Source organism: Hyalella azteca, unplaced genomic scaffold (genome assembly GCF_000764305.2).
Source record: "Hyalella azteca isolate HAZT.00-mixed unplaced genomic scaffold, Hazt_2.0.2 contig3861, whole genome shotgun sequence".
NCBI classification, from domain to species: Eukaryota; Metazoa; Arthropoda; class Malacostraca; order Amphipoda; family Hyalellidae; genus Hyalella; species Hyalella azteca.
The window spans coordinates 260,049-285,599 of record NW_025934094.1 but is presented as its reverse complement, the minus strand read 5'-3'; positions in this window follow the sequence as shown (position 1 = coordinate 285,599).

Sequence of the window (25,551 nt, the reverse complement as noted above, 5' to 3'; positions counted from 1 at the left end):
CTTACGCCATAAATTTTGAGGAACTTTGGGTCCCTAACTTCTGAGATTTTTTTCACAACAGTTTAAGCATTAAATTCTATCGTTGACCTTAGTTTCCTCATTAGCAGAGAGCTTGAAATAAAGATTGTGAAAACCCAGACAGTGATATATGCTGACACGTTTTTATATGAAAAGTCCTATAACAAGTGGCCGAATTTTTACCAAATAGCTCTTCGTACTGAAGAGTTGCTGACACGTGTACACACGTTTTCAAGCTAACGAAATATAACTCCATTGCAGACCTGATCCAGCGATATTCTTTTCCATGTCACGCAGACGTCGGATCCATCTTACGTCAGTCAGACGTGGCTCTGCCGACAGCCTGACTCTTCAATAAAAATCCGTAAAAATATAAGTGAACGCCAATAATGCTTGACCGTTTGTTGCGCAAATGCATGAAATAATGCCTCTTAAATATTTTTAGAAGCCATTCAAAGTTTGAAGATTTCATGTTGTATAAGTTGATGGGATTTTTGCATGTCGAATGAACATTTTGGTCTAGTGTAGTAAATGTACATGTCTGAGATTGTTACACATACTTACGTGACGACATGACTGCACAGCGTGGCATTGATGCAAGCGGACATAGTTAATGAATTTAAGCTCCAGCGAGCGAGCAGTTCTACGAAGCACTTTCATTACATGAGGAGAATAAAAGACGAGCTTCAGGAAAATGCCCACTGGCGTAGTACGTGCCTCCCTCGGTCGGGCCAGTTGAAGACCTGAGGTCATGTCACGGGAGCGGTCATGTCACTCGTTCGATTAACAGCCAATGAGGTTGTCGAGTCATTGCTTCGCTGCAAGTAATTGCTTAGAAATATCTCAGATCTAAAGGTCGAGGAAGACAGTTTCGAACAGTTCATTTAATAGTTTTAATGGTTTATTTGATGTGTCACCTATCGGACAACAAATTGCATGATAGCCATGCAGTAAACAATAAAAAATTGGGTGGCCATATACACCTCTTTATAAGAGAAATTTCAACACTACAGCAATTCACCATTGGCAATGATGAATTGTAATTATTATTCATTATTAATTACTATTCATTATTCCTTATTATTCATTCATCAGAAATTCGTCGTTATTATTGAAATTCGCCATAAAATTTCATCATTGCTTGATGTGCAAAGGAACCAGAGAAATGATGCTGAAATCAATTCAAAATTCATGGCGAATCACCGGTGAAAATACTCTAGGTGACCTTAGGCTGACTTCCTTTCAAAAATTAAGACCCACATCGAATAAATTTCAATAAAATTTAGTCACAATGGAAGCTGCTCGGGATAATATCACGGACTATTAAAATACGTATTTTTGCCTCTTAAATAAAGTGCGCTATAGCCATCCACACATGTGTCTTGTAGTCCAAATCCGATTTTTTCGCGGTAAATCAAACGACTCGGTACGAATTACACACACAATGACGAGCTCGGATCCACTTTAAATATTTTAATCAAGTTTTAAAAGAGATTTGCCATTGGAATTCCTAGATATTTCGTATACCGACGGTTCGGGAGCGCAGGAGTGGACAAGCCTTGAAGTAACACGACTTCCTGAACTCCCATTAGAGGGAAGACGAGGTCGTTCTCGTCGTCACATTCAGACTAATGAGCTGAGTAATGAGATCACCACACACCGAACTCTTTAATTCATTTGAAAATTCTGTAGAGAACTACCTCGTGCTGTTTAAAAAATGTTTAAAGTTCAGGTTTTCGTAAACCAATCAAATTTGAAAAATTCTTTGTACCTACAACACCTTGATTTCCCCTCAAAAATAAAGAAATGCTTAATAATTAGATGGGAAGGCTGACCGTATTATATTTTTGTCTAATCATAATTATTGAAGGGAGATAACCTTATGACGAACCATATTTTATCAGCTCATTTTATTGATTGAATATCTTTTATCATAGGTTTGAAAGAATTTGGTGTTTACATAACACCGGTGAAAATACTTTACACTGAGTGAAAGCAAGTGCATCGAAGCAAGCTTGCTAGGCCAGCGAGCAAGGATCGTATGCAGCAGCAATTGATAGAATCTAAACAATTTTCATTGAAGCTTCAAACGCTAACGATGTGGCCAGGCCAGCATGGCTAGCACCGTGGCCGCAGTTTAACGCATGGAGGCCTGCTGGGCCACCGTCAATCTTCTGCAAGACGCGCCGCAGTTTGTGAAAGCTTCTTCTAATTTCGGCGGATATAGAACGTTCGGCTGTGCAAACCTGTGAGTAAAAAGCGGGGAATTTCAACATTTGACTCTATGTGAATATGTGCAAAAAATACGACTATTTTTAAATCAAACTTTGTTCACGTAATGCCTGTAATTTGGAGCGAAATTGAATGCTTGCGAATCTTTGCTATTATTTTAACAAATTTTAAAGTTACCAGGGAACTGTACGACCAAGAAGCATTTGATTTTAATACATAATGCAGAGGATTGGGAAATGTACAATGATGATGCCCATCTTACAATAAACCAGAATGTTATTGAATTTAGTTTTCATTACATACATAACACTATAATAACATAACACTATAATATAGAAAGCAGTTTTTAAACTATTTTTAATTACTTTAGCATGACAACCCAAAAACTAAATGTAATTAATCCAGCTGGCGGACTGACCATATGTTAGGCACAATGGAAGGGCAGAGATATCTGAGCCGTCCCATGGCGTGGCCTAAGTTCATTCTGCATCAAGACGGCATTGCGGTGCACAGAAGCAACGCCTCGTTGTTACCTATGCTCGTTAGTATAACTCCTCTCACCGACCTTCACTGCACGAGTGTGATCCCAAGCGTTAGGTAGCACAATAAAGTCAGCAAGGTTGCGACAACTAAGTGGCTTAGTGATGCCCTGAGGCCGGCAGCAGAATAACTTAGAAGGCGTAACCGCTTGGCTGCAAGAATAATATAATCGAGTACAACATTTTTTGACGAGCATTCAGTAATCAATAGAGCCACGTAGATTAACGATAAGGTTTAATAAAATGAAATTATTTGTTGTGATATTTTCACTCCCCGAGTAATCAATTGGAAACATGCATTGAAGTTTCTCTTCTATTTGCCTACTACATAACGATCCGTGGGAAGGCCTGCTGCGCAACGACAGCAATCAAACGTAACTGTCAATCACGTTGGGCGCGTAAAAAGCTGTTAAGTCGGCCGCTGCTCCCTGTAGTTTTAGTGACCAGGGGCCATACTTTCAAAATTCGCTAAGTGAACGTAAGTACTTACGCTCTATTTTCTTGTCTTTGATTGGTGGATTTTGCTTGAATGGCCGTCATTGATTGGCTGATGAACTTTGATCTCTTAACTTTTTTTGACAGTATAGGCCCAGCTTTCGTTTGAAATTCATTTAAACAAACACGTATATGGGCCCTCGAATTTAGTTTAAATTAACAACTTTTTACATTAGAAGGAAAATATTAAATTTACTTTGCAAATCTGACTAGTTGCCAACTTCATGCCGAATTTAAAATTATGATTTTTAAACACGTTCAGGCTAAGTTTATTAGGTATAGAAAACTCTTTCGTAAACAGAATATTTCCTACTACTTCTTTGACCACGAAATGTAAATTCGATAAAATTCCTTAAATTCTCACTAGCTGTTAATCTTAATCATGAATCTAAATATATTTATTAACAGCGGTGTCGCTCAAAAAATATTTAATTTGTGCACATTATTTTTTGGATCTTCTCGGAAATCCTTGTCATCAATATGAGTTGACAGTAGAAATTATTTCCAAGAAGTTGGTGTAGCTCTCGTCACTAATGCATGACAAAAGCTCACAAATCTTTCCGATGTTTGCTTCGTCGGCGGCAGAGCTTCATCACGGCAAGTAAAGCTGCTCTGGTTCTAATTTATTATTGGACTGAGAGAGGTCAGTAGTGCAGTGCAGCAGACCATTACAAAGCGTCTAGTAGACCGCTCACTTAAGCCACCCTGCACTGCAGAATCGCAGTGCACATCTCGTGATGTGTGCACTCGTCGGCAAATCTCAAAGACCATTGATCTTCAGCCGTCAATCCAACCCCGGAGTCGCAAAAAATGTTGGGTCATCCTCGTCATGGGCTTTTAGGAGCGAGCGCCGTCCAGAATTGGATATTGTCGAAATAAATAGGCTTGTCGTACAAATTACCGCATGAAAGTTAGAACTTGTATCTGCGATGGACACTGGTCATTGTGCTCCGACCTTCAATTTAATGCAAGTTTTCGAGTAAGTGAACTTCTAGTACAATTTTAGATTTACATTCAAATTTTATGAAAAAAATACTAACGTCTGACCATAACTGGGGTATATATCGGTATGCTACATAATATATATAGATTCACCAGTTCACTAGAACAAAAGGTAAATAGAACAAACTATGTAAAGTGTTTTGGTTCATGATTGGTTTTACGTTAATCCCCCTGGAAGCGAAGATCAAGAAGAAATCAAAGCAGTTCTTAAGAACCTAATCGAATATAGGTTTTGCATGGCAGCGATTGCCGATGGAGATGAGGCCTGAACTCTCGCGGATTCAGACAATTTTCCGCGTCCTAAACTACTGGAGCACCTGCGTGACTCTGAAAATTTAGCATCAAGCCCCACTTGAATAAAATCTTTTATTAACAAAAATCTTTTTATTTACAAACAAATAAAATTAAAATCTTTTAATATAAAAAATTAAAATCTTTTATTTTTTATTATATGAGTAATTTGAATAAAATCTAAAATCGGAGAGTCCCTATAACATGAATAACATCACGCCAAAGATATCAAAATGCTCCTGAAGCACCTTCTATCAAAGATCTACCTCAAGGTGTCCAGTAATTTATGAAGAACTCTAAGGCATAATCAGTAAATTAGTAGAAATAAAACTACAAATTTGAAAAACAAGTGCCCATTCAGCTAGAATAACGAGGAATAGGAAAATATCAGCACTAAATAAGAGAAAAAATTCTAACACTAGAAATAAAATTTGGATTTATTTTCTCCACTAGCTCAATAATTTCCCAATGTACAAAAAAATAAATTCATATTCGCTTTAATTTTACCAATAATTTGCACGCAGTATCAGGGAAGATAAGCGAAATTCATTCAGAACAATGTATTCTGAATTACAAAATAAAGTTTTTATGGTAAATTAAATGTATTGTAGGCCTATCGGGCCCAATTCCCTCTATGCAAACTCAATTTGCCAGAAGAAATACGATGATTATCTTATAAAGTTAGGCGCTCTCGATCGCACGATCACCCTTCACCTCATCATCCCAGCTAGTCGGCGCGTGATGATGATGATTTTTAAGGCAGGTCTTGACAAGTCCTATCAGCGCCACTATATAGGCATCCCGGACAACTGAGGCGGTCTCCATCGTGGAGTTTTCCTCACAATCGCGCAGTGCATTTAAGGCCGATTAATAGCTGCCGTCGATGCGGTGTTCACTATATAAAGTTTCTATTGACTCTAGCCCGTATAAAGGACCAATTTGAAGTCAATACACTGAGTTATTTGGAGATCCTTCCGCCCCGATCGAAGGACTCCAAGCAAGCAGGGTTTACCTACACAAAGTAAACACACGCAATTTATAGTAAGTCATGGCCATGCTGATTTGGATTGAGAGAAGCTCTTTGCTATCAACGGCAATAAAAATTTATCAAACACCTGCAAATTTGGTTCTTTCGGCAATGCGGTTTTTTTTTTCAATGAAAATTAATCCAAACCTTTGGCATTTTATTTCATAAAGTTTAAATAAAATTATTTACTTCTAAAAACAATAAGTCGAGACGACAATATCAAATAGAATAAACATTTTACGACTCTTTCTAGCTCTAAATATCGAGTAACATCTCGACAAAATCTTGCTTTGTGTCAATAGCTGAGTACATTTTCTATCATTTTGAAATCTTCTATTTCCTTCCACATTTTCCCACTGCAATTGACACGAGCTGACATGATACCGTGACTTGCTCTGAAGGCGCCATTACTGCACTCATCGCTTTGTCTGTGCCCCCGAGCAAGCACAAGGAGGGCGTGACGCGCCATGGAACGACTTCTGCTAACAAGGACGGCGCGTGAAAAGCCAAAAAACTTTCTCATAAATTACAGAAATAAATCTTGCACCGTCGCCCGCTAAGTCTTGTTGGTTCCGTCGCTGGGTGGCAGTCGCTATAAATCAATCTGTCGTTATTAACGAGCTTCGTTGAACAGGAAACGTTCAATGATGGCCCGCACGGCAACGCTCTTTATCTCTGGCTGACTCACGAATACGTTGAGTCATTCGTAGCTAATCCAGATGACGTGAATGGCTTATTAAAATACGAACGAATTTCTCATCTAAGTTGACAACGGCTGCGCAGCTACATTTGAAATAATTGCCTGCATTTCGGTTCTGCTTGACAACGCCAATTGTTTGGCAGACATTTGTATTATTCGAGGGCATTTCGGATCTGCTTGTGGCAAAAAAACATCTCTCTCATAAAGTTATTATAATAATTTACGTAATTAGATAAATGTTATAGTATTTTTCCCAGGCATCCTATCACAGCCGCAGACTGTTACTAAAATAATAATTTCGATTTATTTCAATACATTTTTCTCAGTTTTTCATACAATTTAATTATTATCAATTACAAATTATCTGAGTTTGACGGTGCACTCAGCTTATGAAGCCTTCACTTATGTTCAATTCTAAGTATTTTAGATTATTTTGTTCTTACATAAATTATTTGTCGCACAAATGACCGGTTTTAGATCGGTTGGGTATGAGCCATATATGCCAGGTATTGTAGATTATTTTGTGCTTGCGTAAATTTGTCGCACAAATTACCGGTTTTAAATCGGTTGGGTATGAGTTCGAGGAGGGACCGAGTGGGGTGGCTCGAGGTTAGTAGCAAGTTTCACTTTTGGCTTCAAGCGAAACAGTTCAAGGCTTCAGCTGCCAGCAGCCTGCGGCGTCGCTGGAGTCGGTAACGCGATGCCTTGGTAATGAGCTCGCAGCCACACAACAACAAGCTCAAAAATTAAGTCTTCTCCATCAACGTTGCATTCAAAATCTGGTACTTAAAAACCTTGAGAAATAACATAGTGTCTAGACTTGAGTTCAGCTCTAAAATGAAAAAATATCGTAGTCGTTCAGAATTGGAACAAAATTAAATTCAAGTGTAGTTGGCACCTCATGTTAAGAGAAAAAGTGATTTCTATGTGTAGGACTGAAAAAAATAATTAAATTTGTTTAAAATATTCAGAATTTATTCTAGATGCAATTAATTGATAGTAATAATAACAAAGTAACTTAAGAAATGCATTGTTGGCCAATTCTATCTCAACTCAGATCATCACTCATCAATTCACTTTACCAACAACACCTCAAGTAATAAATTATATAGAAAGAATTTTATCTTAGGAAATAAAATTTATGATATATTCCTAATGATCGTTACGCCGAGCAAGCTCCACATGATATAAGATTAATTTTGAATTACGAAAGCATGTGCAACGTTGATACTGTCACTTCATCTGTAGAAAGTTAATACAAACCTCATTAGAAACAATGGTTATGTTGATTGGCAGCGGGGTGATGCGAGCGACCTTTATCGGTGATGCAGGCAATAAACAATTAAGTTGGAGCGTATCATCATTAACGACGATGGCAGTTCTTATACAATTTTGGTCTAAATGCATCATAAAATTCACGCGAACAACGCCAATACGTTATCTTATTGCACTCATTATTATCTATGAGTAGAACATCCTATAACTAATGAATCTAAATCAAGTTTTTAAATTATACTTTGATCGAGAGAGCGTTGCAGAAAAGTATTCGATTTGAGCACTAAACTCAATGCACTGTTATCCAGTTATGGAAGTTAAATATACTTACATTGTCAACAGCATGTCATAATTTTTCTAGTTCTTACATAATTTGTTTTATTCCTACATAATTTATTTTATTGGCCATTCACATTCACAGTTTTCCAAACAAAAAGTTATCAAATATATACGCCTGTGGGTCAAATTCATAACATCAGCAAAATCACCAATTTTAAGAAGCTCATGATCACGTGTCATTCAAAAATAATCACAACTTTTCGCACGGTGGCCGGGGCATGAATCACGGCATAGGTATGAATCAAGCACGTCAATGTTTGACATCCATGAGTACATTTGCTTCTGTTCTCCCATCTCCATTTTGATTGTTTTTCAAAAGTTTGACCCGACTTAACCCGCCTCGAAACTCCTCTTCACCTCAAACAAAAGGCAGTAAGTAAAGACAATCACTGATATTTATCGACCATTGTTCCTCTATACGGAAACAAGGAACCACCCACGAATTTACACGTTCGATTGTGATCAGTTCTCCCGTAAAACGAGTTCAAGATCATCATTTAATTTGCCGCGTCACTAAAGTGATGTAAACTAAAATATCAGGTGCACGTACAGCAGTCCATTAAGAATCAAAGTGACCATTTTACATTGAGACTGCTTAAATGTTGGGAAAAAGTTTTAAATCGCTTTGAATTTTCTGATTTCTACTTCATATTCTCTCAAAATAGTGACTAATGTGACTTAATTTAAAGAATCCGAGAGGAAATAAATTGTTAGTATTTCTGATATTTTAGGCTCTAGCCGTCAAATCATAATTTGTCGGCCAATGATGCATAATGCAGGGCATTTCATGCTTTAAATTCCAATGTAAATAAAACACTTTTCGTATCTGAAAACTTATTCATTATCCACTGTTTGGACAGCTTATATTGTTCAAGTTGCGCCTGCGTCAGTTTATTTTTGGGCCATTTTATGTTTCATTAAAAAAAATTTGCCGCGTTTTGATGACGGTGAGTTAAAGAGTTACTTCACATCGTGGTAAAAGAAGATTAAAATATCAGTCTATCGAAAATTATGCATGCAACGGATAAATTCTTTAGACAAATTTTCGCTCTGACCTCACATCAAAATCCACTCGCATTCTCATTCATAATTATCTCGAGCAAATTGCAGCACGCGCGATGATAAGCGAAATTTTTAGCTTCGCCACGGCATGATAAGTGATGCAAAATTTCATTTAAAGATGACACGAGGAGCTTAAAATTTCATTTAAAGATGACACGAGGAACTGATCTCAAGAGGCCACGCAGAAGACTACACCCAGAAAAAGTCCTTCTCATCAGCGGCGTCGCAACAGGCGCAAGGTCAGTTTTTATGAGAGACAAAACTAGCGCGCGCACGAAGCTTGTGCGTACCGAGCGCGGCGATTAGAAGCTACCTGAATTGCTGTGGCGGTGGCACCTAATGTTAATAATGTTTATTATTACAATTTAAAATTCCAACAAATACGTATCACAATGATAACAGGATTAATAAGATGAGTTGACATATGAGTTATTTTATATTTATTTTATATTTCATTCTTATCGTATTTCTCTGTTAACTTATGAGGTATAATTTCAGACAAAAATAATTCACTTAATTTATAGCCATCATTAATAAATTTCAACGAATTGCGTTATCGCCGTAACTGATTGTGGATTAGATTTATTAGTAAAATTTAACTTCTAATGTGAGAGAAATTAAAACCAGCGCAGCCTTCAGCAGCTTATCATCTACTAATTATTATTCAAATGTTAATTTTCTTCCGTACCTAAGATATTCCACGGATTGGACGTCAGAACTTCATTCCCGAAGGTCAGACTTTAGGTATAAAGTCCAGTCAACAGTTTTGGAGGTGAACCAGATTATTCATCAGCAGCTTTGTAATGCCGGTCAAAATTTTGATGCTGATGCCAGCGAATGTTCACCTTGAACGAATTTCAAGCTCTAGATCTGAAAATTATTTCAGAATTTATGCCCACCCTAGTCACTGGAAAAAGAAGATTCGTTCGGGAAGATGAGCATCCGTTTTTTCAATCAAGTGCATTCAGCAAGTGACCTTTTGAGAGCTCAGGTCCGAGGTCTTATTCTGGCGCTTCCTAATTTAGGGCATCATTACCAGTCATACTGCTACCAGTCATGGTGCTACCAGTCATGCTACTACCAGTCATACTGCTACCAGTCATGCTGCTACCAGTCATGCTGCTTTGCTACCAGTCATGCTGACACCACTCATGCTGCTACCAGTCATGCTGCCACCAGTCACGCTGCTACCAGTCATGCTGCTACCAGTCATGCTGCCACCAGTCATGCTGACACCAGTCATGCTGCTACCAGCCATGCTGCTACCAGTCTACTGCTTCGTCATGCTGCTTTCAGTCATCCTGCTACCAGTCATACTGCTTTCAGTCATGCTGCTACCAGTCATGCTGCAACCAGTCATGCTGCTATCAGTCATGCTGCAACCAGTCATGCTGCTATCCGCATTATCATTGTTGTATAGAAGCTCTTATTTTTATTCCTTCATCACGCGGTGCTAGGCAGCAAACTTAGAATCTTTTTCTTGGTATGAATTGATCGTTCGTTCATGACGCCACGAGTTCCCTAATTTGACGCGCTTGTCAGCACAAGTATATCAGAGAAACCAATTGAAAAAATATAATTACAGGAACTAACTGTCGTAAGAAAAATACCGCCACAAAAACACCGTGCGCCATTATCTCGAAATTCCTTTTATATTTAGCATGTACATGACCAAAATCAGTGAAGTCTATCACACACGAAATGTAAAACTGAAAAATTATTTTAACATTTTAAAAACATGTAATTTTTACGATTCATAGGGAAAATGGCTAAAAACTTGCCTTATCTACATCATCCCCGCACAATGATGGCCGTTGCAAGGTCAATGTAAGAGGCGTTGATGAGGAAATCACATTCCTGCGATGGAAATTTCTAGACATTATTTAGGTCACTAGACATCATTAAAAAAATATTTGTAAATAATTATTATTCTAGGCAGTACCCGTAACCCTCACATCGGGTCTCCTTCGAACGCTTTTTTTCGCCCGTGATTACCAATTTCCGATAAAAATAATACGGAGGTGACGGAAGTGTGGCCTTGTAAGAGGGTGGTCGTCACCAAGCCAGCCGTCTGTATTGCCTATTGCCCCATATTTAATTTATAACAAATTTAAAGTAATGCTGTGGATCAGAATATATGAGAGAACGTTTCCTTCACGCGACTACAAATAATTAATAATGCCTAACATAATGGCTCTGAATAGCACCTTGCGTGTATCACAATTTATTTTAATGAAGGCCACTATTTACGCGAAGCGAAATAATATTTTAAGATTGTTGTGTACTAAGAAAACATATCCAACTAGTATTGAATATTATTGTAATGATTTTCTGACAGAATTACCGAACATTTATTTTTAATTTTATATGTATTGACATAAAAACAAATTATCAAATTCATTTAGGTAAATAATACTTTCTCATGAAGAATCAGTGGAATTAGAAGCGAAATAAAGAATAGGAATGTATATTGTGAAAATAAACTCAACCATTTTCGATTTAAAAAATCAGTGAAACATATTAATGGCCAACAAAGTTAAAATTCCCCACGTGTTTCCGCTCGTAACACATGGCGGTCATCGAAACCTCGACCAGCCTTGACGCAATCTTTTGATCCACACGGCACATCCGGAAGTCCATTTCAAAAATTGGATGTTCGGCGCTGCGGACGCGTTGACGCCTCGACTTCTGAACGACGCTATAGACCTTCAGCCCGGAGCTTCCATTAGCCACGTAGCAGGGCTTGTAATTACCGCATTCTACTACAGTGCTCAGAATTTGTTAGCACAATACCTGGTACTTAGAGTATCCTTGATGAAAAATATGCAATTTATACGATAAATGATTTTTTATTTATTCTACCTTGAGGATTTCAGTTCAATGAAAAAGATTTCATGTTGACATGAGGTTGTGCTGAGGGTTTCATCCCCAACCCTAGCAGTAACAAATTTTATACCGTATGGTTTCAGGAATGAAAACGCTGCAGATGAAATTCTGAATTCATTAAAAACTAATTCAAAAACTTGCATATGTAATAAAATCTTATAATTAATATATATTCGTAAATTATACTCTAACTGCATATTCCAATCCAAAAATCTAGTTCAGAACTTCAAATTCGTAGAAATACGCTCACTCCACTATAACATGCGTATTGGTGATGTAACGAGAAAATATAGCCAGGAAATTTACATCATTCATATACAGTAGACTACAAAACGTCAACGAACAGTTGTATTGTAAAATAAAATTTTATTACGGAAAACTTTAGTTGTTGCCTGAAACGCGCTTGTCTTGGCTTGTTAAATCACATCGGAACTTGTTGCTTGAAAGTGAATGATAGCCAACTTAACAGTATTCTACAATCATTGCCTCTTGATTTATTTATTGAAGATTCATCTAACCATCATAAAGAGCTAATAATTAAGCCTGTAAACGTATATCGTGTGAAATCGAGCCTTGCAAAACTCTTCGCATATATTTTCTCCGTTTCACTGATCCCCACCATTAAAAATTTTATGTATATCGAGTAATAAATAAAAAATTTCAGCTTTTTTTAAGATTGTTGCCTCAGTGCAGCAACTGTGAACTTGAAAAGCTCGAATACCATCCGTCGTTAAGAATGGATGAAAAACCTTCAGCTTGTGGGTGGCCACAGCACTACATATCTATCACAATATTGAATATTTATTATCTTACATTATCATTAACTCATCGATGGGTTCATGGTTAAAAGGTTGAATACCAAAATTTGTAATTAATTGACCTCTGTCTGAAAGGCACCATTTAGACTGTCATATCGCAGAGTCATCCTCAACGTGAATGAAATTGCGCCTCGGCAAATCATGCAAGAGATTATCGGTGGTAGACATCAATCATGGCTGGCAGACTCGTCCATCAGAATTAATGATACGAGGGCAATGCAGTCACGACCTGTGCACACATCCCTGCTGAGGTAAAAGTCAGGCATTGATATTCAGAGTGGCTGTGTGATAGAGATCGAGTTTAACCGGAAACTCATACGGGCCAGTGTAAAATATCGAGGAATTCAATTTCCTAGTTTTGAAATCTTGATTAACCTTTTGGCTGCCATTATTAATGTAAATGCTGTTCACTAATGGTGGTGAAATTATTGATTTGACGAGCTACAAGGGTTTAATGATAAATGAATGTAACGATATGTTTGAAGTTGCATTAATGTTCGTATTCAAAGTTCTGATTATAAGAGTTGTCGTCAGTAGGCAGATCGGTTGAGCATTTCCGCACTATTCTCTCTGATCATGTTTCTGTGTCATACGTAACTACGATGCCGTTCAAACAAGTAGATGCATTCATTCTCATGTGATTATAAACAGAAGCTAGAATTTTATTTATGCGAACCAATCTTTTGGCGTAGTCTATATTTTCTTTCTTCATAAAAAATAAAATGGTATTGATTTTGATCGAAGCGGTGCATGACATGGGTTATTCAGCTTATAATGTTAATAAACTCAGCACGGGATGAGCTTTCAAGTTTTAGTTTCCTTTCTCTCCATCTTGAATGTCTAGTGATCAGATGCAGGTTTTTGCACCTGGTACATGCAGCTTCCCTCGTACCGGGAAGAGAGGGACTGCAACTATGAGAGGAGATTTGTACTCGTCATTAACTTCCTCTCAAGCAGGTCTCAGAAATCAGAGCTGAAGGGCAAAAAGGAAGCTGGATTTTTGAAATGTGCGATCCAAGGCGATGCTTAACGCTTCAATGGAGCGGAAAGCATGATGCATTGATCTGTAATGACTATAAGTTTAATGTGTCATTACTATGAGAATCATGGAGCAAATGAGCATAGAAGTTCCACAGATAGATATGAAGATCTCTGCTTTCGTTGCTAGTCCTTCCTCATAACGAGAATCTTAGGTTAAAAATTTAAAAGCGAAATTTACCCGTAGTTTGATCAGTTGCATAAAAATTACACATTAAAAGCTTGATTCCAATAATTTGTAAAAAAATAAATAAAAATAAATTGAAGACGTGATTTGCAGTCGTCATCCAATATTCGATGTAGAATGCTGGTAACAATTTCATTTTAAAACATGGAAATACAAATACAGAAACTCAGCATGCATATAAGATAGTAGGTACGCTGATTATTCAGCAAGTTAAAACGTACACTTGCTTCTTTACCGACCATTTTGCACTGCCTCTTTGCATGGTCATCTTTTTCACAAACGACGCGTGTCCACTGACCTGAAAATCCAGCGATTAATGTACGCTACGAAATCCTTTCAACGATAATGCCTGAGTTACCACATAAATTCCCAGTCAGCTTACGGTAGTTGTGGCAGGCCTTGAAAATTTGAACCTGGAGGGTAGAAATTCTATGTATTACTACACAAGCCCCATACAAAAATATAATTTTTTTACCCAAGTGTTCATAAATGAAAATAAGTTTTTCTCTTACATGGTAAAGTCCCTTTAGGCCGTATTGCAGTACTCAATAAGCATCATATATGAATTTTTCATGGATTTTTTTTTATTCCTGGAACTGTTCGTTGCATTCGCAACGTTCAGAGCATTCTCGGTAACTATTTTTTTTTTTGGAGCCCTTGCGGTCGACACAAGAAAATTGAATGAAAACTGAAGCAAATACAAAAATACACGACTTGATCTACGAATGACCTGCTCCGGATTTGGACAAGAAGCCTGATGTTCGAAGGTAATGACGACATGGGAAACCCTCTAGCTACTCGGTAATTAGGTTTTAGGTCAACATAACCTGCGGTGATTCCCGATTGCTGCTGGAAGTTGAGAACAAATTCCGGAGGCTTGAGTGTGCCGCAATGGCTGGATTATGCGGTGCATGTTACAGTAAGGTGACCAATAAAATGTTAAACGAAGAGCGCGTCTTATCCAGTGGCTGAATGACACTGGCTGACCGCCACAAAGTTACGCCCCTCGATCAACTTGGAGGTCAAGCGTTCTTTTCAGTCCCGGCGGCGTCAGGAAGTAGCGCACTGAGTGACGACTGCTCCGGTACCTTATAAAACATCTGTGATTGTTGATATCACTTCTAACACAAGGCGTCGGGTCTTTGTATGGACGGACGCCAGCGCCATTTGTTAACTTAGCAGCCTTCAGGATGTTCCAGACGTTTGAAACGCAGCATTCGCACGCCCTAACCTTCACGAGACGAAATTTGAGGAGCTGTTTTTTCGAGCGTGCGTCGTGCCTCATCATTACGCTCGAAAATTCTTGTCATAATTTCCGGTCGACAGAACGTTGCTCTGCTAGGGAGAAAGTGTTCACTGTTCGACCCTCGCCTGACTTAGGCGAACGCGGACCAGTTGGGTGCTTGGATTAAATAATTAAAGTTTCTGAATTTAATTCTGTACAGCGAATCATAAAATCTGATGGTTCATCATTATGTGGAAAAATTTACAGAAATTTACCCGTTTAAAACATTTATCCGGTATCATTGCACTTTTATTACGGAATGAATGTTACTTACTTTGATTATTTGAAGCCGTTTATTTTTAATATGAAGTTAATTCAACCAGCAGAACCCTCTCAATTTTAGTCTTTTTAAATTTAGTGAACTGGCAAGCGAATCGGGAAGCTTCTCATTTATTCATTCTCCCCTCACTTCAAGGTTAGCTTTTAGTAGAAGAATCCGTTCAAGAATTTATTTCCAGACGAAGAAATCTTGCAGAAAATCTCGGGTTGTGGCTGAAGAGACCACCTTGAGGCTGGTAACTTCCTCGCAGCAAATCGAAAAATACCAAAACTTTTTTGAGAAAAACTCAAGGCTGGCAGCCAGTTCTTCGTTATATTATTCATTGAGAGCAGTTAATGGTGTAATGTATGGTGTAATGTATGTATTACAATGGTGTAATGTATACATAACCATAGAAATTTTTAACTACATTCCTGGACCTACAGAAACTTCCGGTATATAAGTGCATTATTCAGAGTAATTAAAGGCAATAAATTGCAAACATTGTAATCGACTGCTCTACACTGAGGGTCTCTTATTGTTAGTTCGATGCCTGTTTCATTTGAATTAATGAAATTTTTCATCGTGAATTCTCATGCAAGAAACCGTCGTATATTCAATGAAATCGAATTCAGCGCTTTCGGACCAAGGAACCAAATAACTTTGATAAGTGCAGAGTAATATGGATAAGACTCTATTAATTTATTTCAACTGATCTAAACGCGGGAGCATGACTGGGAAGCAGGCTTGGACCGAGAATTAAAGACTTTTAATTTTAAATTGAATCCATCAACATCTCTACCAAGTAATCATAACCTGCACTTCGAAGATTTGGTTTGCATTTGTCCCTATATATGATCGCTGCTATTGAGGCTATGAATTAATAAAGTTTTCAGGTTCACATCAAAGAATTTTCACGATATAAGTGAGGAAATGGGAACACGGATGCGCAAAACCATTCCAATAGTTACAGTTTCCAGCTTTCTTGAGCAGCCAAGTCAAATGTCGAACAATTGGTTTTGCCTGCTTGATAATGGAATTATTTAGCCTGACGTTAATTCCGTAAAAGCCTTTGTTCTGTTGGCCAAAGCTTATTATCAGACCGAAGGAATTCCTTTTGAAAATAATATACTACTTTGACATGAATTTTTTTTTTTCAAATCAGATTCCAGGTTTTTCCTGACTTTTAAAAATCCAAGATTATGTTTAATAAATTTATTAAGTGAACATCTTCGATCGCTGATGCCGATGAACGATATGATGCTCCAAAGATCCAGTCATCATGGAGTTATGGGAATACTTGAACATTATTTGAAATTATCTATTATTTAAGATGCAAATACTTCTATCGAGCATAATAGAGCATTATCTTCAAACCAACCGAGAATAATACTAACGCAGCAGTCGCAAAGCTAATGTACTGGTTTTGTAATGTCAACAATTTTTCCCAGTCCCTCAACGGAACGATTTTTAGCCTCATTTAGTTGCATATCACAGCAATTTTCGCATCTAAAATAGACATAATTCTTGCGCGTCATTAGTATGTCAGCCAATCACTTTTCCCATTAAAAACTAAAACTGATGTTACCGTTGATTTTTAAAGTCTGTAACACCATTGCAAAATTTGTCATTATAGGGATGATTTTGGGCGCGAATTTCATTCCGAAGAAGTCATTTGCAGCGACGATCGGAAGAAACTTCGAATAGTCACGAAATTTTCCAAACCTGCGCTTGACAGTAAAAGAAACGTCATTTCAACGCCTTCAATAAAATATTTTGAACCAAATTTGTTAGAATGTTTTGTTTTGAATCTTTGTTTCGGCTGCTTCTTCTACGGAATTGAAACTGGCCTGACGAAGCGGGAGCAGATGCTTACGGGCGATCACGACTTATTTTAATTTTTGTCCTCGTAATTCTCAAATTAACATAAAGAATTAAAGCTCAAAGGTATATGGAGACTTTCGATGTGAAGTACGCCTGGCATTATGAACGAGGCTCGCAATCTGCAGAATGTACCTTAGCATGCTTTAGATGTATATTTAAACCTTCACAGATTCTATCTAAAAGTCCCTTTTCTCCATAAAAACCATTTTACTCAAAAATTAAATCGTATAACTTAAACATCCTCATGTAGCATGGGAAAAAATCTAAAATATTTACAGTAATAGTGTTTCTGCTTTAGATGAGTAAAATGTTCAAACCCCCCAACCAACATGGCTCACTCTCATGTTAATTCATATCCCTCATTTCTGCTCACTCGCGCTACTCTTTTGCCTGTTTCATACAGGCGTCGGAAAAGAATTTGTCACCGCCGTTGATTTTAGCCTCGTCACTCGAAAATGTCGAAAATGTAGTCCTTGTTTAAGCTCTAGGCTTAGGCGGAATTTTCACCAGGTCGTCATAATATAATATGGGATTTTATAAGACGTTCAGAATGCGTACGTACATTCTGGACATACCTGTATAGAAAACAACTAGTAGCAATAAATCCTACGATATTTCCAAAAGCTTTAATTCAAGATATTAAAGAGACGTAGCAATCATCTCCTGAATTATTAACAAACAAAAGGTCGTGGATTAACACAATCTCGTTGAAATATTCCTCTCACAGCACATTTATAAACTAAGCTACGGAAAGAATCATGAGTTTGGCTTTGATGCAAATGGAATCGGTGCCTGGAGGTCTAATCAAAGATGAATGGGGTGTACCTATAAAAATTTTTTGACGGGGTCTGCAATACATACGAATTTAATTTTGCGCTAACCTGAAGCAAGCTAACCTGCGAGCAAGGCATCCAAATCTCAAACGCAGTAGCAGCAACGAGATTATTTGCACGCCATAAGGTCACCTCAACACCAGTACTACCTATTGCTCGGTCACGAGCGCAAACAAGAAATTCGTCAAGTTCTTTACAAATTAAATTTTTTTAATCGTCGTTGAATCTAGCGAACAAGTTGAGCTGGAGCTGAACAGAGCGTATTTATCTTCGGTAACAGCCTTTAATCGGGTCAGTGATAAACTGGCACTCCCAACAGCCCTCATGTGGGCATCACTATAGCTCTCCACTTTGATGGAAGCCTCCAGTCTTTGTCTTTATCAGATCACCGACAACCATTCACTTCAAATCTTCGGGTTAATATCCCAATAGATCATTGCCATCGGTATCGATTTTCACCAAATGAGCTCGCTTGACCAAGATTCGGGTTGAATCAAGGTAGCACTGTGAGTTTCGTCGCTAAACTCACACGTGTTTAGTTAGCTTCTAACAGATTGTTCGAGAGGCACGCATACAAGGCGATGCCTCGAAGCATGACTGCGCGGTTACCTCACCTGTTTACACGATTTGGCATTGACCGACAAACTACAAATAACATAAAAATGTCTTTCATCACAAGCACTTACTTTTAAACGATCGAAGTAACAATAGTACATATCGAAGTACATATCCGCCGGAAAATTCTATGTCCTCTTCAGAAAATAATCATGATTACAATGTTTCGAACGTCGATTGGTGTTGTTGTTGATATTTAGAAACGTAATTCAAAATCCAGAAAAGAAACACATTTATTCATTCAGAATAAACATCCACTCCTAGTTATCGGAAGCACTCTAATATATTGCCAACTTGCCGCCACGTACAACTTTAAAATGTTCTCTGTTGCGTACAAACGTCCTCAGGTTGTCACACTCAATAGTTTACGTATAATTTAAGCTGAAAGTTATGTTCCCGGAGGATGGCATACGGCGGTAGAGGGTTAACATTGAACTGATTCTTTATATTGTAATATTGCACAAATCAAATATAATACTATAGTTAACAGAAACTTTTCAATTTTCTCTAAGTACATAGAAAATTAGATGAGTGGGAAACTATAGCTGAATTAGTTCTGCACAAAAAGCGAAGAAAATAAAGGCAATAATGCATAGTCATGACTCTAAGTCAAGCTACCAAAGATGTAAATTTACTTTTTGAGTTATCTTCGTTGCAGATTATCGTGCGGAAGAAAGTTCATTGAGTCATTTCAATGTAGACGTGATTGATCAGCAGTCATGCATCAACATTCAAGTTGCTCAATTAAGTTGCTTTTATAAATGATCTGCCAGAAGTAGTATCCAGCGTGTGCTCCATGTATGCCGACGACACAAAAGTTTATAATTCAGTGAAGAATGCGTCAAATAAAGCGCAATTGCAAGATGATCTTGACAGCTTAGTTAACTGGGCTGATACGTGGTCCCTGAAGGGTTACTAGAATTTGAAACATGAACCAACACCAGGGGCCACGGCTATAAGCTAAAAAAACTGCGCTGCAACTTCTCCACGCGACAAAATTTCTTCTCGCTTCGAATCACCGACATGTGGAACAGCCTCCCCGATGACATCGTTGGCGCTCAAGTATGAACGCGTTCAAGAACAGACTAGATAAAGCTATGGAAAAATATATGTTCAGATTTAAAATGCCTAGCTCCTTATCGAACCCGGCGGAAGTCTAGTAGCTACTTCAAACTATCGTCAGTCATGAAAAGATCCGGTCAAATGACACGAGTTTAGATCTATGAACAAGGCACGAAAAGGAAAAGAATCGGCGACAGGCCACATCAGGCCTACACTTCAGCGCCGACATCACTATGTTATGTTATGTTATGTATTAGAGTCTGAGCTCTATCGAAATTAAATCTTATTCTAACGGTGCAGTTGATAAGTATACATTAAGTCGTACATTGAATTGACTTTTTCTCAACCGGGCAATTACAGGACAGTTGTAAATATTCAAGAATCTATTAGGGCGAATTTATTTGTTCAAAAATCACGAAATAGCACACGTGCGAACATGGACGAAGTGAATAAATAAAATTCATAGTAACTTGGATGACGTAGTTACTGAAATTCACATTCATCGTTTTTCTTATAAAAATTAGGATGTGCCGTTTTACTTACAAAAATTCGTATTCATCGATAATTGACCAATATATTCACTTTGTTTACAAGAACTCATGGTCACTACAGTGGTCTTCATCTTCGAACATCATATGCCGTCTTATCGAAACTCACCTAAGTGCACAGCGTTTTTAGTACACATGGCAGCCGTTTTCCCATCTGTGATAATTAGGTTTCGGGTGATTGGATGACGGATTTACTAGTTCTACATTCGATAATACGGCTTATATAAGAGACGCAAATTTGATTTTCCTTTGAATACGTCCCGATATATGAGAAATAAACTGTACAAATGCTTTCGAAGAGAATTTGATTTCCGATCGTGGAGACAAATAACGGGATGCATAATTTCTAGAGTTACTTCTTCATATCAGCACCTACGGCACACGTAAGTCGCTACGTGTACTTAGCGATGTTTTGATAATCCGGCCCCTGGCCAGAATCTGCACCTCCTGCCAGCGCCCGACCTTCCGAGGCCACACCGTAGTTCACAGGGCGACGCTTTCTCTGCTTTTGGGCGCAACGCGGGAAAAAACATGAGTGCCTGGGGGACTCAATTAAGGTTAGGATCACTCGCGACCTGTGCGCATTAGAGCCAGAACCGTGCATGACCAGTTAGACACGTGACTTTGCTGAGAGGGATTATAGTCTTGCGCAAATTTATAAAGTGAATTGAATTCATCATAGCATAATACACCCATCATACAATTTTGCACAAGTTTTCACTTTACGTATAGCATTAAAATTCTTGAATGAAAATAATGGAATAATGTCACTCGTGAATACCGACGGAAAAAATTGGGTTAACGTCAGTATTTTTAAATAAGCAAAGGATGACTTGCTTGCAAGTTACGATGACTTGATCGTGGCAGAACTATTCGGAAAGTGAAGAAAGCTGTCACGGCTCGTCACACTCACAACCCTCGTTATGATCAAATAATTCTGCATGGTGTAACATAAAACTTATCAATACGATTTTACTAACACTACAAACTTGGCTTTTATTGATTATTTTATAGTCATGAATAACGCAATTTCTCAATTCAATCCGGTTGAATGCTCGAAAAATTATAGCTTAAATGAAGAGCGTTAACGGATGAACAAGTTTCAACCTGATCAGTTCGAGCGGTCATCAGATTTCATGTAAACCAATCGCTAATAAATCATATTGGAGCGATGATCTCACGTACCCCATTATTTTCTCACAGAAGAAGATCAAAGAATGTAATTTGGCACCGCCAATTCCACAATCAGTTGTTGAGAACTCCAACAAAAAGTTGAAGACCGGAAAGGAAAGTGAAGGTGGGCGCTTAAGTTTCATTATTCAATCGGCAACTGAAAAATCTCGATTACATGGCGCCCGCAGAACTCGTTTGAAAAGTAGTTCGGGCTTTGCACCTTCGCTTTCCAACACTCTTCTTGAACATGACAAGCTCATTCCATCTCAGATGACGCACCATCATTAAACTCTTCAGGCGTGGCGACAGAAGCTCATCTCCCTGAAGTAATGCATTATAGATGGGAAATCGTTTATGCATCCGGAGTTAAAATTACACGAGAAAGGAGAAACTGCTCATCAAAACTCGGTTAATCAAAAATTTAAATTCACATCGTTCTGTAATAACATCATTTACACAGTCGTTGGAATTAGTTTCCACAATACAGAACTGCGGCTGTAACTCAATTACCAATAAGTTAGAATCTTGAAGCACCAAAACCCATCACTCAAATTTCATGCATGCAATGCACATGTAAATGAGTGACGAATTTTATTCTATAACAAGAAAAGAACTCGTTTGAACCGATCAAGCAAGGCGATAATTCAAGAGTCGAAGGTTATAAACTTATATTGGTGTTTAAGAACCGCGTTTATCATTGTGGTTGCACTTCCTCTGTTACTTCATGTTTAGCTGTTACAGTCGTAGCAGGGTCAACCATGGATTAGAGAATTTGGCCGTTCTATCGTTCAAAGTTTAGTCTTTATTTTATAAGTAGTCTAAATACGGTGAAAGAACAATATTAGAATATTTATCCACATGAGCAACTAATCTACATGGTAGTATTACAAATGATAGCCCAGTCAAACAGGTCTTCATCGATCGACGAAAATTTATGTGGTTCGTTCAAGAATATTAATGTGGTAGTAGTACAAGTAACAATATTACTGATAAGAATCAACTCAGCAAAGTATCAATCAACTTTTACATTACTCTCAGTTACTTCTTCGCCTATTAGTTTATTAGTTTAGAATTAGAACATATTTCTCACAATAATTCAACAGAATAGGAACCAACTTAAGGGATCTGAAGATTTCAAAATTTTAATCTCGTAGGCGTACAAACGTTTACTCGAAGCGAAGGTATTGGATAAAAGTTACAACAAGATAAATAAAAATCTTGTGAGTAACATGGTTTCAAAAAAATATACTTAGGACAAATAGAAACGAATCACAAGATTTGTGCATATATGACAAGATAGCTTCTTTCTCTTGGGGAATTGGTCAATTTCGTGCTCAGAGGCCGAGTCTAAGCACAAAATTTTCAGATTCATAAGTGATGCTTGTTTTACCAGCCGCTACTAGAACTTTACATTGTATTGGTATCAAAAAGTTATCAAGTTCATTCCTGGGTCCCACTTACTCATCATAGCGGTTATTCACATCTTTTTAGCGCATTTTCTCATTTAATGAAAAAATGCCCTATTGTGCTCGTCATGTCCGTCCGTCCGTCCGTCTGTCCGTGACTTCACGTTTTCGTCGATTCTGAGAAAATGTACTCTCTGTCACTCACTGCAGTGAGTACTGAGTTATATTTTATCTTACACTTTCGGGAAAGGACGTATATCTTTGTTTCATATATCAAATGCGTTTACGAAATCGAATGTTTATTTGCACCACATAACCACGAGGGACCATGCCCATCAACCGGCTGTTTTGAAAATGGAAATACCTCGTTTTTATAGCCCTTTATTCTCCTTAATGGGTTGCGCTTTCTTATATAGCCATTGCATTATAGAAACTATTTTCTTTATATGACCTTCCGGTCAGTTATTCGAATTTAGTCACCTGAGAAGTTATTTTACATGAGTAATTAGGCACTTCAAGGAGGAGAAATGTTAATTCCGAGAAAAACGTACCTTCACCTTATAGATGTCACGGATTCAATTCTTTTTACCTCATTTTCTCATTCATGGAAAAAATGCATTATTGTGCTCGCCATGTCCGCCCGTCTGTCTGTCCCTGTCCGTCTGTCTGTCCTTCCGTGACTTCACATTTTCGTCGACGAGAAAATGCGCTCTCTGTCACTCACTGCAGTGAGTACTGAGTTATATTTTTTAGGTCTTGAGAAGCAATACGGACACCCGCAGGCCACGACATGTTGATTCTTCCACTCGTCACGTCGGTTGTGCACACATGAGTCGGGGTGCCATGTTCCTTACGGCGCTCCGAACATCTCGCTGGCGAAAGTGGTGCAGATGCTGGGAAAGTTTCTGCCGTTAACCTTCCTGGGTACGAGGCTAAGAATAAATTACAGAAGCTGTTGTTTGATGTAATTAAAATGAGTTATGTCGAAGTTTTCTATCCTGTAATTCTAAACTTTTTGAGTTTGAGGCTAAAGCACAGTGATAAATTAGTCATGCATGCTAATTTGTATCAAATTATAAATAATGAACGTATTAGCGATATTATTTTAAATTTATTATTTGTATTAACGAATAAAGATTTTGTCGTAAAGCCCTATGTCTTTCAGTATAAGCAATAAGTGAACCAATAGGCCACCACATGTTATAATTTTTTCAGAGGGCCGTGAAGCGACCATGTCACCCTCACGTCTCCATTTCACAATTAAAATGAGTAAAATGAAAGGTAAAAAATAAAAAAGTAAAGTTAAATTCTCAGTATTCTTGTTTGGAACGTTTTACCTTTTGTTAACCTGTTCATAAAATGACATATTTCTAAAAAAACGCATAATCTACGTAGCAAGGTTTCAAATTTTGCTTAGCAATATAAGTTATCAAATTATTGCTCATGCATTGTTCAATAAAGCAGAATGTTATTCCTGAATTCCATTATTTGTATTCCTGAATACAAATAATGAGGAGGGAATGACGCAAAACAAACTATTGAGAATTGCATGCCATGACGCTATACAATTAAGTTATTCGAACTGTCATTCCGGGAAACAGGTAATTCGATCATAGACTCAATTACGCGCGCATGTTTATTTAAATTCATTTAAATTAGCCTAATAAAGGACGATCCTCTTTTTGGTGTATTATATCACAGACATCGAATTAAGTAAATAGATAATAGCATTTTGTAACGCACGAACGCCTGTCATTGCTGGAGCTAACGGTCCTACACCGTTTAGTAGACAGGAAGCCGGGGCTCCAGTCATATAATTACAGTATAAGGTCTCGTTTACATGCCGTGCAATTAGTTATTTAATTCTTGATTGATGATTAACCAATTGAATGAATAACCAATGTTAATCCATGATTAGCCAATTTTGTGGCTATTGGAATGTGGTAATATTTAAAAGACAGTGATACATGGAATCCAAATATAAAGACTCTTTGATTATTAGCTTCATTATTCATTATTATCTTTACTAAATATCAAAGATAAATACGGCTCTTATCACTTAGAAAAGAACTTTGAGATTCTTGGGCCTTGAGAGAATGCAGCAAGGAAGTCACTGGCAATGAAACCTAAATTTATATAGTTCTAACCCGATTAAATAAAAACCACTCATCGCAAGAACAATAAATGGTTCTTATATTATTAGAATTTACAGAATACAAATATTTCGTCAGGCGTGACCGTGCCTCATGTAGCCTTGGCATAACATCCTTGTTGCTGCAATTCCACACCCACTTTAAGGTTCAATAAAACCTAAATGCGCGTTATAAATTAGGATAATTTTGTGAAGGAATATCTTGCGTTCGAACTTCCCTTGGTTGTTAGTGACTTAGTGCATGATAAACTTCGCACGTCGGAATATTAACATGCGTTCAACAATAATCATGCTTAAAAATTCATCTTAAAGACCTAACATCACTGAATATTAATGTAATACATACATAGATATGTTATTATATAGTAGTCAATAATTTATAAATAAAACAATAAAATAAACTGGAAGATCCGGGCAGAGAATTT